The 16,152-nt window shown below is 33.9% G+C and overlaps 1 protein-coding gene across 1 annotated transcript in view; it reads right to left on the reverse strand.

Moving 5' to 3' along the window:
• Positions 1–8,137, reverse strand: part of LOC107436429 (uncharacterized) — a 263,791-nt gene extending 255,654 nt beyond the window's left edge. The window contains exons 1-6 of the mRNA XM_087164512.1: positions 8,018–8,137; positions 7,794–7,939; positions 7,584–7,716; positions 4,150–4,339; positions 2,380–2,415; positions 1,514–1,555 (exon numbers count right to left, since the gene is read on the reverse strand). The gene's annotated coding sequence lies outside the window, so the exon portion shown is untranslated. The remainder of the gene's footprint in view (positions 1–1,513; positions 1,556–2,379; positions 2,416–4,149; positions 4,340–7,583; positions 7,717–7,793; positions 7,940–8,017) is intronic.
• Between the last annotated feature and the right edge of the window lie 8,015 nt (positions 8,138–16,152).

Genomic DNA, 16,152 nt, shown 5'->3' on the forward strand with positions numbered 1-16,152 from the left:
TTAGGGAATAAAATGGTTTAAAAAAATTGGCGTGAAATAAACATATTTAAAAGTTACTTCATTTAAGGAAGAAATGCTTGTCTAAAAACAGTGTATTGATTGTTTAATTAAAATTTCAGATTATTTTTAAAAATGTAATTCTTTTTAAAATTTTGGTGAAATTCAAGCACACACTTGGCGCAATTTTGAAAAATGTCGCCAATGTTGAAATGACGCTAGTCGCCAAAGCTGAAATTTACGCTCAAGAATTTAAAATCTCAAGCTCAACCTCAGAAGGTACACTAGCTGCGACCAAGTACTGGGGTGGAGGGTTCATCAGTTGTGTACTTATATGGCCATTTTTTCTACATTAAAGCTTGTGCCATTTAGTGAGAACCTATCAGGGCTGGTACAGGGCCAAGTGCAAGAAAATGCAATTATTTTTTACGGATTCATATCATTTTCACGATGTGATTTCTATCCAATTCGGATAAAAGGCATACCATTACATGATATTTTTTTCTCGATCTCTTGGAAAATTGATCTAGAGGTAGGCTCAAGCTGAGATGGATAGACCTTTTGGGGAGAAAATTTAAAATTTAAATTACGTTCTATTTCGTCAGACAAATAAACCGGGGTTTAAAGGCCTAAACCCTAACTTTACTGTGGTAGATCTCAACCATGATTCATGAATATATAGTGAATCAATCATCAGATCAATGAATCAGTGTATGAGTAAATAAATGAATAAGCAAATCCATAATTTATTAATTAAAAAAAAAGACAAATCAAAAAATCAATAAATAAGTAAAGCAAGAAAAGAACCAACCATTAAATCATGAATCTGAATAATAATGGAATCAGAGATGTAATAAATTAGCAAAACGACGCATCAGCGGCAAACATGTCATGAAATTAATAAACCAACGAATCAGATTGTAAGTGAGTCAGCTAAGCTGGGAATTAATGAAAGAGAAAATTAACAAGTCAAAGAATCCCTTATTCATTAATTCACTCTGTAGCTGATTTAATTAAAAAGTGCACTCGATATTTCATTAATCTACTCGTTTACTGATTTATTGATTCGTTGACACCAAGACTTGTTGTTTCGCTTACTCATTGATTAATCAATTCTTACATTTATAATTTCTTTGATTCATTAATTTGCAGTTTTATTGATTTACTGCGTCTTTGATACGATGCTTTATTTTTTCCCAGATATACATTGAGTTTTCCAAAATCTTGAAGCTAGTACCTCTTTTGCTTTGACACCAATCGTGTTTTATTCTATACCTAGAAATCGATTTCATGTGCGATTCGTTTTTTTAATGTTGTGCATGTAGTTAAGAAGATTCGTAACAGAAAACTACATTACGAAGATAAATTTAACTTTAAATTCATGCCTGTATTTACTATTGAACAAACACGGAGTTTCAGATGCTCGTGGGAGGCTCACGTTTTTACTTTTAGTAGAAATACTGAAAGAATGAATTTCAACTATTTAGGGTACAATTTACATATAAAGTTGGTATACCTTCATCGCCAACGCTTCGATACTCAGCTTCCCGTGGATGTCCTGAAAAGCAATGATTTTATTTTATTAGTAAATACAGCATTTTAAAAGAGATCTCACACACAAATTGTTCTTTCTAAGGATGCTCGGACAAGTCAAGCTCATCAGCCATTTGCCTTTTGCGAATTAAATCAAAAAGGTGGTCCTTCTGTTTGAGAAGAGAGCACCGCAAGGATGAAAGTACGTCTTATTTCAGAACACCACGTATAGATGGCAGCACCCTTTGTTCCGTGAGGCTTCTTCCTCAATTTAGATGCAGATTTGTTTGAAGGGAAATGAAATTTTCTCCAAATCCTTCTAGCCATTGTATTGTTAAGCTACTGACTACAGAACTTTAGATTCCATAGATTTTACGAGCACGTATATCGTATGTACTCGGTGGATCTTAGCGCACCTGAGGATCGAACCCCGAACCGGAATTCGATTCTCTAACCACTTCGCTTTCACAGCGGCGCATAAGTTACTTCTATAAATAATTATGGGTAAATCAGTGAGGGTATTTCATTAAACTATTGTGGTTTAAATCAATTTCATAAAGCAAGGTGTGTCTAAATTAAAGAGGTCATGGGAATAAAAAGAGTTATGCAGCAGTTTGGATAATGCATACTTATTTTGAAAAAAATCGATTTTTAGTGAAAAGATGAGTTAGACCTGTTTAAGCTGAATTAATAAACACTGTGTTTAATCTTTTAAAATGGACATGTTTGAGATTATCTCCAAAAATTTAAACTCGTACGTACATAAGATCTATCGATTAATCGCAACCTCATAAGCTGAAAAGTTAAACGAAAAGGGAGAAATCGATTTAAAAAAAATCAGAAACTTACGGTTTATTGCATCATTAAAAGAGCAATTCTCTCCAGCTGGAAGAAAAATTGAGAATCAGATTAACATAAATCACGTGTTTCGACATGCACAATAAATTGATCGAATTAGCGTGGAATTGAATGTTTTAACTTTCTTCAATCATGCTGCACGAAACAGAGTTTTTTCCAAGTTCCAAAGAACACAAAAATGTTTTTCGTGTTACAAGAATGTTCCTCATGTTACGTGAAAGACACAAGGACGTTTTTCAAGTTACGTGAAACTCGCAAATATGTTCCTCATTATTACGTGAAACACGAAAAATATCTATCTTTTACAAGAAACTAATAAAAATTAGTATCATCTCAAATGAAGCATAAAAATTCACGTTACATGCAACATAAAAACCTTATGTTTCATGATTCATATCATAATGTTTTTTTTTGCGCTATTATCATATGTTCAACTTCATCTGTGAATTTATTCATGTTTAAGGTTAGAGACTTGGAAACGTATGCAATCCAGGACTTAAGTTAAAGGTAACTGTAATTTTTTTTATATTGTTGCACGAGTAAGAGTTAATAAGTTAGAAGACATTTTATATGCCAAAAAAATTACTTACGTTTTCCATTACAGATAGTTGTATTTTGCTCAGAATTTCCTAAAATAAAAAAAAAATTCTAAAAAAATTGGTTTAATCAAACTTATTGTAATACATGACTTAATTATAAAGAAGATGCAAAAATGAGGGATAATATTTTTGCAGATTGGTTTGTAAGGAAATGTATACTCTTATTTATCCAAATGCTTAAAATTAAAACACTCTGAATTATATAAATGGTAAGCAGGGCTAGACTTAGCCTAATTGGGGCCCCGGGCAAAAACTTCTTTGGGCCTCCCCCCCTCTACTTTATTACTTCAGTTGCGAAGAACCGAACTCTATGGAGGTATTTAAATTTTTACCTCATTATACATATATAACAAGAGAGTCGACTAGAACCTAAAATAGCTATATAGTCTTCCCCCTCCAATGGTCAGACGACATATTGTTCTGTCTATTTTACAGATTTTTTGACAATTCTATGAACATCATGCCGAAATGAAGTTTTCTGATTGTTAACTTTGTCATCTAGCTGCGAAAAATTTATATCCTTGCTGACAGTAGGGCGGAATTCAGCTAAGTTTTTGCAATTATGATGGATCAATCAAGCCAATCAGAAGCCTGTATTTTTGTAAATATATTGCATTTTGCGGTATGTAAAAATACAGGCTTTTGATTGACCAAATTTGTTTACCGCAATTGCGAAAAATTAGTTGAATTCTGCTTTAGAAAGTGATGGATTTACGAAATAAAAATTTTTTGTGTTCGTACGATAAATTAATAAGGAAACTAATATAAAACTGACGAATTTTACACTCTACTGATATTTTGTTTAAAAAAGTTCATTAAAAAAGGAAACCTAAAATTAACTTTCCATTCGATTTGGGGATCCCCTCTGATGTGTGGCCCTGGGCAACTGCCCCGTATGCCCTAGCCTTAGTCAGGCTCTGATGGTAAGTTAATGATATACATTGCCCAGTCACTTTAATGTGGCCACTACACACCACCTACTTTTGACGTTAACGTGAAATAACCAGCCACAGAATGCAGGAGGCAGAACCTTGCAGTGGAGTATATATGAAGCATGTCCGAGAGAATCGTAAGACATTGTAATCGTTGGAATAATGTAGAAACGGAGCAATTTATCTTACGTCCAAAAGGGCTTGACCATTAAAAGTAACTTGTGTTCTACGGTAAACTATGCTTTAAAATTTTTTATGATTTGCTTACTAGAATTGAAAAACTCAGATCCATTATTTTCGACTATACTGTTTGATTCTTTTTCGTCGCCAAGGAATGAACCGATAAGAATCTTGATAAGCATTTTTATGTGAACTTTGTTGCAAGTTCTTAATTCTTCTTCAAAACAAGCCATTATGTACCTAAAACAGAATTGTAAATAGGTTAATATTTTTTTTTAGAGAAAATACTCTGTATTGTGTATAGGATAGTTCATATTTAAGTAAATTTGAAGAGTAACCAAAAGAATTTTAAGTTTCCAAATTTAGATAGCGCATATTTTAGTTTAAAATGAATGCATTGGTGTTTAAAAACTATTTACTTAAGACTGTCATGCAAATATAGTTTACACAGCGACTATTTTGTCCAATTACAACGTGGTTACATCATTATAAATTTCCGAAGATTCAAGTGTCCCTTTTGACTGTAAACGTTTTACGTGTTACAAATATTTGACAGTGATGGTTTAAAATGGCACAAATAGTAGATTGGTCATGTCATGGTTCAAGTTTTTTTTTATTTATTATTATTTTTTTTAATTCTTGGGGCAAGGCAGATGCATATTACTTTACTCAAAAAGTCGTCCACAAAGAGTTTATTTAAATGCTTGATTTAAAATTTTCCTTGTCTTCTAGATTGGGTTATTAGTTACGAGACTACATCTCCATTAGAATAATTATCTGCTGTGAGCCTTGGCAATCTTCAGAATATTTACCTACGCAGTTCTCTTTGTTGCCAGATCTTTACAGCTTAATATCCTAATGGTTTTGAATTGAGTCCAGATAATGAAGTTTCAGACGTGTTCTAGCTCTAAAAACGATTGGTTTATCTCTGAAAATATTATTTGGTGACGAAGCTCCATATAAGCTATAAATTTAATAAGAATTGTATGTTTACGTAACTTCATTACACACTGAAACTGGAGCTTAAAAGAATCCTCCGATGTTCAGATCCGGGACAAAGTTACGCAGCTAATAAGAATTGTACGTTTACTTAAAACTGGACTCATTACACGCTAAAACTGGAGTTTAAAAGAATTATCTGATGCTCAGATCCAGGACAAAGCATCACAGCAACTATAAATCTAAGAAGAATTGTATGTTTACTTAAAACTGAACTCATTACATGTTAAAACTGGAGCTTAAAAGAATCCTCAGATGTTCAGTTCCGGGACAAAGCTACACAGCAACTATAAATCTAATAAGAACTGTACGTTTACTTAAACTGAACTCATTACACGCTAAAACTGGAGTTTAAAAGAATAATCTGATGCTCAGATCCAGGACAAAGCATCACAGCAACTATAAATCTCAGAAGAATTGTATGTTTACTTAAAACTGGACTCATTACATGTTAAAACTGGAGCTTAGAAGAATCCTCAGATGTTCAGATCCGGGACAAAGCTACACAGCAACAATAAATCTAATAAGAACTGTACGTTTACTTAAACTGGACTCATTACACGCTAAAACTGGAGTTTAAAAGAATAATCTGATGCTCAGATCCAGGACAAAGCATCACAGCAACTATAAATCTAAGAAGAATTGCATGTTTACTTAAAACTGGACTCATTACATGTTAAAACTGGAGCTTAAAAGAATCCTCAGATGTTCAGATCCGGGACAAAGCTACACAGCAACTATAAATCTAATAAGAACTGTACGTTTACTTAAACTGGACTCATTACACGCTAAAACTGGAGTTTAAAAGAATAATCTGATGCTCAGATCCAAGACAAAGCATCACAGCAACTATAAATCTCAGAAGAATTGTATGTTTACTTAAAACTCATTACATGTTAAAACTGGAGCTTAGAAGAATCCTCAGATGTTCAGATCCGGGACAAAGCTACACAGCAACTATAAATCTAATAAGAACTGTACGTTTACTTAAACTGGACTCATTACACGCTAAAACTGGAGTTTAAAAGAATAATCTGATGCTCAGATCCAAGACAAAGCATCACAACAACTATAAATCTCAGAAGAATTGTATGTTTACTTAAAACTGGACTCATTACATGTTAAAACTGGAGCTTAGAAGAATCCTCAGATGTTCAGATCCGGGACAAAGCTACACAGCAACTATAAATCTAATAAGAACTGTACGTTTACTTAAACTGGACTCATTAGACGCCAAAACTGGAGTTTAAAAAGAATCTTCAGATGTTCTTCGTGACCATTAATATCGTTTTAATATTATCGATTCTTCTGAGTTTATTCTGTATTCAACAAGACAAAATATGACATCTACACACGTTGACGAAAGTTTTTCAATATCTCAAGTTAATTGGATCGTGGAAAAGTATTGGAGAGTTTATATCTACATAACTCATAAGCTAACTGTCGTCTTAAATTATAGTAATTATAGCTAAGACATGAGCCGTGGAGGATCAGGGGATAGAGCACTCGCCTTTCAATGAGATGGTTGGGTTCGAATCCAAGAGAGGGCTGTCGATTACTAATTCTGCACGCGGTTCGAACCAACCACATTGCTGACGTGAATTATCCTTACTGGTAAACGGATCATGGGTTAGATTCTCTTTGATATCAGGCTAACCGTGGGAGGTTTTCGTTGTTTAACTCTTTATGTAACGTAAATGTTGGTTAGTTCCATCAAAGAGTCCACCATGATGTCAAATTTCTTTCAATACTTGATCCTAGAGTTTCCTTGTTTTCTGGATTGGGTTCAAAATTACAAGGATAAGGAGTTGAACATTTGTAGTCGTAAACACAAAATTGAGTCGGCTGTTCAACGATGGTTATAAAATAAAATAGAATCTGATCATGACTCAGGCAAACACATAGACGCAAAAGGAGGTTGCTAATACAATAATTTCTAGAGATCTTTGTTTGCAATCTTTCAGATTAATTATTTTATGGTACTTTTCGGTTAGCCGGGCTCAAGCGAAAAGTCGTCAAACTTGTCTCTCTATTTTCTTTTCTTTTCTTCTTTAATTTATTTAAAACACATAAAAATGAAATAAAAATTATAAAGAAAAAAACAATAGTTGAATTTTCTTGCTCCCGGCTAACCGAGAAGTACTTATTTTATTACTTGATAGAATAAAGTTTAAAAATGAATCAGTGAGCACCGAGATTAATGATCTAATGGACAATAGGCTGGCATTTGATTCATAAATCGAAACAAATCGCTTATAAGAATCTTAAATTAAGTTTAAAAATGAATCAATGAGCACCGAGTCTAATGACCTAATAGCCAACAGGCTGGGCATTTGATTCACAAATCGAAACAAATCATATATAAAAAAATTTAAGTTACTTAAAACATTGAAAATTGGAATAAATTGCTCAATTAAACTGCATTTTATTACAGCGACTAAATATTTATATTAAAAATAGGCTTTAAATGTATCTTCCTACTTACTTTAAATCTGCTTCATAAATTGTAGAAATCCGACTTATTTGAGCAAAATCATACAGTTTATCATAACAAATTTTCAATTTGTTATACTCAAACATATCAAAACATTGTCTTTCATTCACACGGTTATATTTTCCTGCAATAAACAAACATTTAAATAAAGAAATGCAATTTTTGATTTAGAATGAAAGCTGAAGCAATTATTAGGCTTACCAATCGAGTTCAGTTGTTTCAAAAATATGTTCTTAAGGACAAATATTAATGTTCTTACAACAGTTTGAAACATTTTCCCGCTATGAGAAAGACAAGATCGCAGTACAGGGTGTCCCCTAGTGCATCTTGTGGCTGTATTGAGTATTCTGCAAAGAGAAATACGAAGGAGAATGTCATAATCGAACTCAGGTGCACATCGTGGTAATTAGGCTTAGAAATCTTACTGCAATGATATATCTGTGTTGTTTGAAGTTATTGGGGAAACTCCAAAGTGAAAATCTCGCTCGTGGCATTCTTTTATGATATTCACGAGTTTGCTGAAACTGTTGACATCACATGTCACTATAAAGAAAAGGTTAAAGGAAAGCAAATAATGATTATTCAAACTGTGTTTTAAACACAGTTTTAATAATTTATCGTTTTTAAAACTGCGTTTTAAAAATAAAATTTTTTTTTGCGAAATCTCCTTATACGTTTGATTGTAGATTATTATAAAAAGTGTAAAGTACGTAAAAAATAAACGAACCACTCTGAATAACTTTTGACTTAATAGTCAGATCTTTACGTTCTAGGACGCAATTTTAATATTTCAAGGGGGTGATCTCAAATAGGCTGATTGATTAGTGCGATTAGCGATATTTCAGGTTACGTAATCAAACACAAAAACACACTTTCTCTGAATAAGTATACCTTTCTTTCGACAGATTTGAATTTTTGACTCCTAAAACATAGGGAGTCACAGCAAAGTAAGAAATATAGTCCTAATAATTTGGTCAGGAGAACAGTCATAAGTTCGGACGTTTTAATGTTAATTTTATTTGTTGCGTATTACGCTATATCTCGAGAGCTTAAATTTTTTAAAAAAAATGTGAATTGAAAAATTTTTGCTCATAGTTGCAAAATTTGTTTATCCAAAAATACTTCCATGCAAAAAATAACTTTTATTAATTATTAATTAATTTTTATTATTTTAATTAACAATAATCGAAACAATTTTGAATCATAAGGTATACACTTTTTTAAATAATTTTTAGGAAGTAATTTTGCCGGGCAAAATACAAAATTTGAGTGAAATTGATAGATAGTTCCCGAAAAATCGAATTTCAAAAATACTTTTTTTCAGGGTTTTTCAAAGTGGTCCGTTTTTTCCGAAATGTACAGACACATTGAGTGTTGGCAGCTATTGGTATGCACCTAGAATAGAACCATCCTTTTAACTTTCGAACTGCTACAGCTATGTCTATAGAAGTGGTATCTATGTATAGTACAGTTACTATGAGCTACTTGATAAGAGCTTCTACAGTGCAATCTGGTGAGAAACCAAGGAGTTAGTGTTCTTAGCTCAAAAAAGGTTCAAATTAAAAAAAAGTACACCCGTTCAAAGGGTTAGCGTCTTGAGACACCTTGTAAGGGTTAATGCTAAGAAATGATTATTTGAAACCCGCATTCCTATTCCATTGCCACCTGGGGGGAAACCGAGGAGTTAGCTTTCTTATCTTGCAAAAGGTTGAAGTTTAAAAAAAATACTGCTTGTGTTGAGTGCTAGTGTCATTAGAGTAGGTATTAATGCTAAGAAAAGAATATTTGAAATGCACATTCCACACTGTGACTTGACGAAACAATCTTAAACATCAAAGATAACACTTAGTTATCATAAGCACACCGGACAAAAAATTAGTCACCCTTAGAGAAATCATGAAAAACATCATTGAATCGCGTGCGACTTCGCCTCTGAATTCGATAACGGCCTGGATTCGGTTAAGAAGTGAGTCCACAAGGTTTTGCAGGTACGTCGAATCCAGTATAAACCACTCGCTGAGGATCTGATCACGCAAATCCACCAAATTGCGAGGATGCTGATTTCGACGTTTAACCTGTTGTTCCAACATATCCCTTATATATTCAATAGGGTTCAAGTCAGGTGATTTTGCAGGCCAGTCGAGATGTAATTGAGTATCTGAGTGTTCGTAAATCCAGTCACAGATTCTTCCAGCCCGATGAGCTTTGCTGTAGTCATCTTGAAAAATAGGGGCATCGACAACACACTTTTCATGAAGATGTTGATTGAAAGGCAACATCTAATCATCCAGAATGTTCAAATGTTAATGAATGTTACCAGAATGTTAACTTGTTGGTTCATGTTAGTGGCCACCTTAGTAAGGGGGCACAATCCATTGTAAGAAAAGCACCCCCAAAACATAACAGAACCATCCTCGACCTGAACCTGACCTTGCACACAGTCGGGATGAAATGCTTCATCTGCTCTTCGTAGCACACGACGACGTGAGTCTTTTTTAATAAAAGCAAAAATGTGATTCTTCAGACCATATTACATTCAGCTAGTCAGCAACTGTCCATGTTCGGTGACTTCTAGCCCACTGAAGTCACGCAGCTTTTTGTGCCTGTGTGAGCAATGGCCTCTTACGAGATGTTCAACTCCAAATGTTCTTTGCATGCAGTTCCCGTCGCAATGTTCTTTCACTAACAGGTTGGGATGGACCTTCATTTATAAACTGAAGCGATTCCTGTCGGGTTTGGCAGTGATTTTGAATGACAAGTCGTGAAACACGTCTCCGGTCCCTTTCATGCAGGATATTTTTCCGACCGTGACCACGTGTATTACACCACTGCTTGTAGGCACATTGAACAGTCCGCATCCAAACGCCAACAAATCCAGCAACTTCATTCACCGTATGGCCATGGGCACCGCCAAACATTATTGACCCTTTTTGCCACTCTATCACATCCTTACACTTACCCATATTTACACACAATTCCAGCTTCGAAAAAAATATTTCACTGATAGCTACTTGCCTTTGATCACGTTGAAGCTATAAGCACGCAGTTGAGTACCTCACTTGACCACCGTGTCATTTAACGAAGCCTAACGATTCATCGGCGCTTGCGCACTAGGGTGAGTAATTTTTGTCCGGTGACGTCAGCTTGATTTTTCCATGTACAAATTTTCTGAAAAGTTTAAACACCAAAAATAAAGTTATCTTGTGAAAAAGAATTTTTTTCTTTCTAAGACTCTTAATTAAAATAATCCTGTGATAACCAGTTTTTTTTTTCTGTCTAAGATTCGAAAATAGTGCAGAAAATAGTGACGCAGTGAACGGAAATTAGAAACAGTTTAAAGTATCCTTTTCTAATCATTAATATTCACACGATCCTATATCTAAGTGGATATATTTATCAATATTTACGCAATTTATACATAAAATTTTCCAAATATTTATTTTTCATTATTTTTAAATTTTTCTATTTATTAAAAGAAAAGAAATTTTTATTTTTTTTTTAAAAAATTACAGAAAATTTATTCGGATAAAACTAAGCAAAATGTTTTTTTTTTCAAATAGTTATAGTGAGTCTCGATAAAAACATCGATTTTTTAAAGTGTTATGAGAAAGTACTAGAATAATTTTAGAATATAATTATTGCAATAAAAAATCCACTAGAAGCCAGTTACATAGAACACTTACAGTTATACAGAATTTCACGAGAAATTCTACATTAAAATATTTATGAAAAATTCTTGATTCAACTATTCTTTCAAGAGTTCAAGTTGAATGTGTTTACAAACTATAATTTTTTTATAACTCTTGTACAACTGATAGTTTTATGAATATGCTTCGAAAGTTGAAAGAATCGAGAATATTTGTTAAAAAAAAATTTGAATCAGGTACATGCATTTAAATATACCTGATTTTAAAAGCATATACATAGCTTCTAGTTGATATAGTAAATATCAACTAGAAGCCAGTTACATAGAACAATTGCAGTTATACAGAATTTCACGAGAAATTCTACATTAAAATATTTATGAAAAATTCTTGATTCAACTATTCTTTCTAGAGTTCAGGTTGAATGTGTTTACAAACTATAAATTTCTTATAACTCTTGTACAACTGATAGTTTTATGAATATGCTTCGAAAGTTGAAAGAATCGAGAATATTTGTTAAAAAAAAAATTAGAATCAGGTACATGCATTTAAATATACCTGATTTTAAAAGCATATACATAGCTTCTAGTTGATATAGTAAATATCAACTAGAAGCCAGTTACATAGAACACTTGCAGTTATACAGAATTTCACGAGAAATTCTACATTAAAATATTTATGAAAAATTCTTGATTCAACTATTCTTTCAAGAGTTCAAGTTGAATGTTTTTACAAACTATAAATTTCTTATAACTCTTGTACAACTGATAGTTTTATGAATATGCTTCGAAAGTTGAAAGAATCGAGAATATTTGTTAAAAAAAAATTAGAATCAGGTATATGCTTTTAAATAATTAAGTAATGCGTTTTGAAAAAAGTAATATATCTCGTTGAAAAAAAATGCTTGCGGATGAAATGTAATTTTTATCCAAATAAATAAAATAAAAATTTGAGAGTAAAGAACAATCACATATTTTCTCAAAATGTTTTTTCTTTATCTTTCTAATCTTCATTATCTTTCTAATATCTAAAAACTTAAAACGATATGTCGTTATAGTTACTGGCAATATTTGTGACTAGTCTGCTACATTAGTTTCTTTAAAAATATCCTTTTCAGTCTCCAAGATCAGTTAATATTTTTCAAGTTATGAATTTCAAGTTGCATTCAAGTGAAAATTATTATTTTAATAATTTTTAATGTATTAGTGTGGATTTAAATCAAAATTAGGAATACACTATCTAGCCATTAATGACCGGACACCCCTTGAACGGCAGGTGGACTCGTCCTGGTGGAATAAATACGGAACCTGTGATGGGGGAAAGACTACTCGCAAGCAGGCGACGGCCATACGAGCGTTAACAGTGAAAATGAGTGGACGACGAGAGCTGAATGAGGCGGAAAGGGGCATGATCATAGGGGCCCACCGATTTGGTCATTCTATACGTGCCATCTCCGACAAGTTTCAGGTACCACAGTCAACAGTTGGTGACGTCGTGTTGAAATGGGAACGAGAGGGAGTGAAAAACCGCAGTCCCGACCCGGCAAGCCCAAAATAATGTCCGACAGGGATCGACGATCTCTTCGACGTGTAGTGAAGGCAAACCGACAAATGTCGTTGGACACTGTCGCTACCAACTTTCGCGCTGCATCTGGCAGTGTTGCCAGCGCACGTACCATTCGTCGGGAGCTGATTGCACAAGGATTCCATGGACGAGCAGTAGCACATAAGCCAAACATCTCTCCATCAAACGCCCGCCACCGATTTCAGTGGTGCAGAGCGCGTTGCCAGTGGACAGAAGAGCAATGGAAAAGCGTTATGTGGAGTGATGAGTCACGCTACATGTTGTGGCACTCTGATGGACGAGTGTGGACCTGGCGAATGCCCGGAAAATGGTATCTACGGGAGTGCATTGTCCCCATTGTGAAGTTCGGCGGTGGAGGAATTATGGTTTGGTCGTGTTTCTCATGGTTTGGCCTTGGAGCCTTGGTGTTAGTGCGTGGAACCCTGAACGCAGAAGGGTATAGAGACATCCTGGACAATTCGGCGCTTCCCACCCTGTTGCAACAGTTCGGTAACGGCCCGTTTGTGTTTCAACACGATAACGCTGCCATTCATAAAGCACATGCCATCGCGGAGTGGTTTGATGAAATGGAGGTGCAAGAGCTTGACTGGCCATCCCAAAGTCCCGACTTCAATCCAATTGAGCATCTCTGGGATGAGTTGGAGCGCCGGTTGAGGGCCAGACCACAGTGCCCTAAAACCACCACTCAACTCTTCGCCATGTTACAGGAGGAATGGCGGGCAATACCTGCCGCCGTGTACCAACACCTAGTGGATAGCCTTCCTAGAAGTGTTAAAGCTGTGATTTAGGCGCGTGGCAGCCCTACACCCTACTGACTTGATACTAGCACCTCATGTATCCGAAATGAGGGGTGTCCGGTCATTAATGGCCAGATAGTGTAGTTTTATAAAATTTGTCAACACGAAAGGTAATTATTAAGACAATATTAAATGAACACTGGAGAACGTCAGGAATAAAATTGCGATTTGAGTGCCATCATCAAAAAGAAAAGAAAAAGGTTCGGTACTTTGGGATTATCCCGTCGACCTGCCAACCTTCGTCAAATCCTTTAGCGCTATTTTTTAGATTTGCGCTAGTTTTTACAAAATAAACATTGTAAACACAATAAATTTATCAAATCATAATAATAATAAAATAATTAATAATAACCACATATATTATTATACAAATTATTTCGGCAGCCAAAAATCTTTGATAGCTTTTAGAGCGCAAACAAACAAGTCATTATCCTTTTTCAATCGCCGCCACATAAATTCGTTTAAATACGAATCCAAGTGCTTTCGGGTAGTTCCGCGATGTTTCCTGTTCCGCCATTTTGTCGAACCCAACAATCGTTCTATATTTTGTGTATGTGAACCAGTTTCCGGATCCACAAATTTATAAGGATAATTCGGGTTTGGCGAAAATGATCGACGGTGTAATCCCAAAGTGCCTCATTTTCTCTTTGGGATTATCCCTTCGACCTACCAACGGTCAACAAATCCTTTGGCGTTAGTTTTTAGGCTCGGGGATAACATCGGGTTTGGCGAAAACGGTCGACGGAATAATCCCAAAGTACCAAAGGTTCACATTAAAGCATATAAAGTAAATGTAAATTCGAGCAAAGATGGATGAGTTCAGAGAAACAAAAGGCACAATAGTTTGATTTTTAACGGCAGAAGTTAAACTCAAAGTGAACATTCATTGTCCAAAATGAATGGTTAATGAAGAACATTGTTTTGGACATAAGAACTAGAACACTGAATTATTTAAAAATTAATATGTATGTTGGACATCTTAAAGTTAATTTAAATTTTTTTTTTCGATTGGTTTCATAATCATATATTAACGCAAGTTTACAAAGACTAAAATTGGTTTAAAATGATTATTGATTATAATTAAATGCACAATTAATAATTAAATTTACAGGAATTTAATGTGTAACTTAAAATTTAAGAGCACTATAATAGTTCCAACAAATTCTTATGTTATTCGTATTCTATTCTTACGTTACACACAATTTAAAAATCTTAAAACTGTTATTGAATAAAGAATAATATTAAATAAAAATCATGTCAAATCTTCTAGAAGCTTCGTTCCAAACGAACACCGTTAACTTTAAGATATTTTTAACTGATTTTATATTTATTTTAATTATTAATAAAAATGTAATTTAAATTGTCCTTCCTCCCGCCCACCCACGGACAATTTCTATTCGTAAAATGTAGAATTTTTTTTATTACTAATAAAATTTTGATTGAGATGAAATAAAAGTAAACGAGTTTTCTGCTCTAATGAGCATTAAAGCTTTAATTTTTTTGTATTATAAATATTACGTAATTATTTAATATAATTAATAAATTATCTAATAAATTATTATCTAAGATTATTTTAATATAAATTATCTAAATATCCTATTGATATCAATTTAAACGAATTAAAAATATAAATAAATGGAATTTTAGAGTAATTAGTTTCGAAAATATGGCTAGTATCTCAAAAACTCATTTAATTATAAATCATTACATGACAAGATAACCCAAGACTTGATAATAAAGCCCCAACTAAATTACCATAATCCAATCCTGCTCGGGCAGTACCCTTTGTAGCACAACTTACCTTAACGGCATCATATCTGAGCACGTCTTTTAATTAGCACGTCGTATATATTAGTGAATTGATGTTTAATAATTGTAGTGATAGTTACACAACATTGCTCCCCCATCAGAATTTTAACTGGGATGAAATTCGATGAAAGGATACCATTAGTTGCCGTATTTGTGAAAGTCCAGGAGAGCTGTATTAAATTCAACGGATTTTGAGCGCCTGTGGTGAGAGCTGTATTAAGTTCACGATTGTGTGCGTGGGCTCTCCTGTGTGCAGGAACCCGTTATATGTAAATGGGTACTTACGTGCTAATGCTATTGCAGCAGAAGTTGCGCTAATGCGCCAATAAAGAGCAATCCTGTTGCTCTCACGCAGTTATCTTTTGGATTCCTTGTTGTTTGCATAATTTAGAATCTTATTTATCCGAATTCATATGGCGACAGCATCAGGTGAAAGAAAATAGAGATTGTTTTGAATCTAGGTTAAACTCTATATTGGCCCATTTCCACCGAAATCCGATTGACTACTTTGATTTTAAATAAAGTGCTTCGAATTTTGAAAGTGATTTTTTGATTTCAAATAAAATGTTTTATTTTATGATTTGTCGCAAACATTTTAGGTGTAGATTGGTGGCAGTTAAAAATCACCAAATCTGCAGCTGCAGTGGCGTTAATACCTGTAAATGATACAGAGAAGCAGACCTTGAGTAACTTTTGTCCTACAGATGGGATCTTCACTTACTGAGA

This window comes from Parasteatoda tepidariorum, chromosome 5 (assembly GCF_982258835.1).
Source record: "Parasteatoda tepidariorum strain Cologne lab strain chromosome 5, Ptep-v5.0, whole genome shotgun sequence".
Classification (NCBI taxonomy): domain Eukaryota; kingdom Metazoa; phylum Arthropoda; class Arachnida; order Araneae; family Theridiidae; genus Parasteatoda; species Parasteatoda tepidariorum.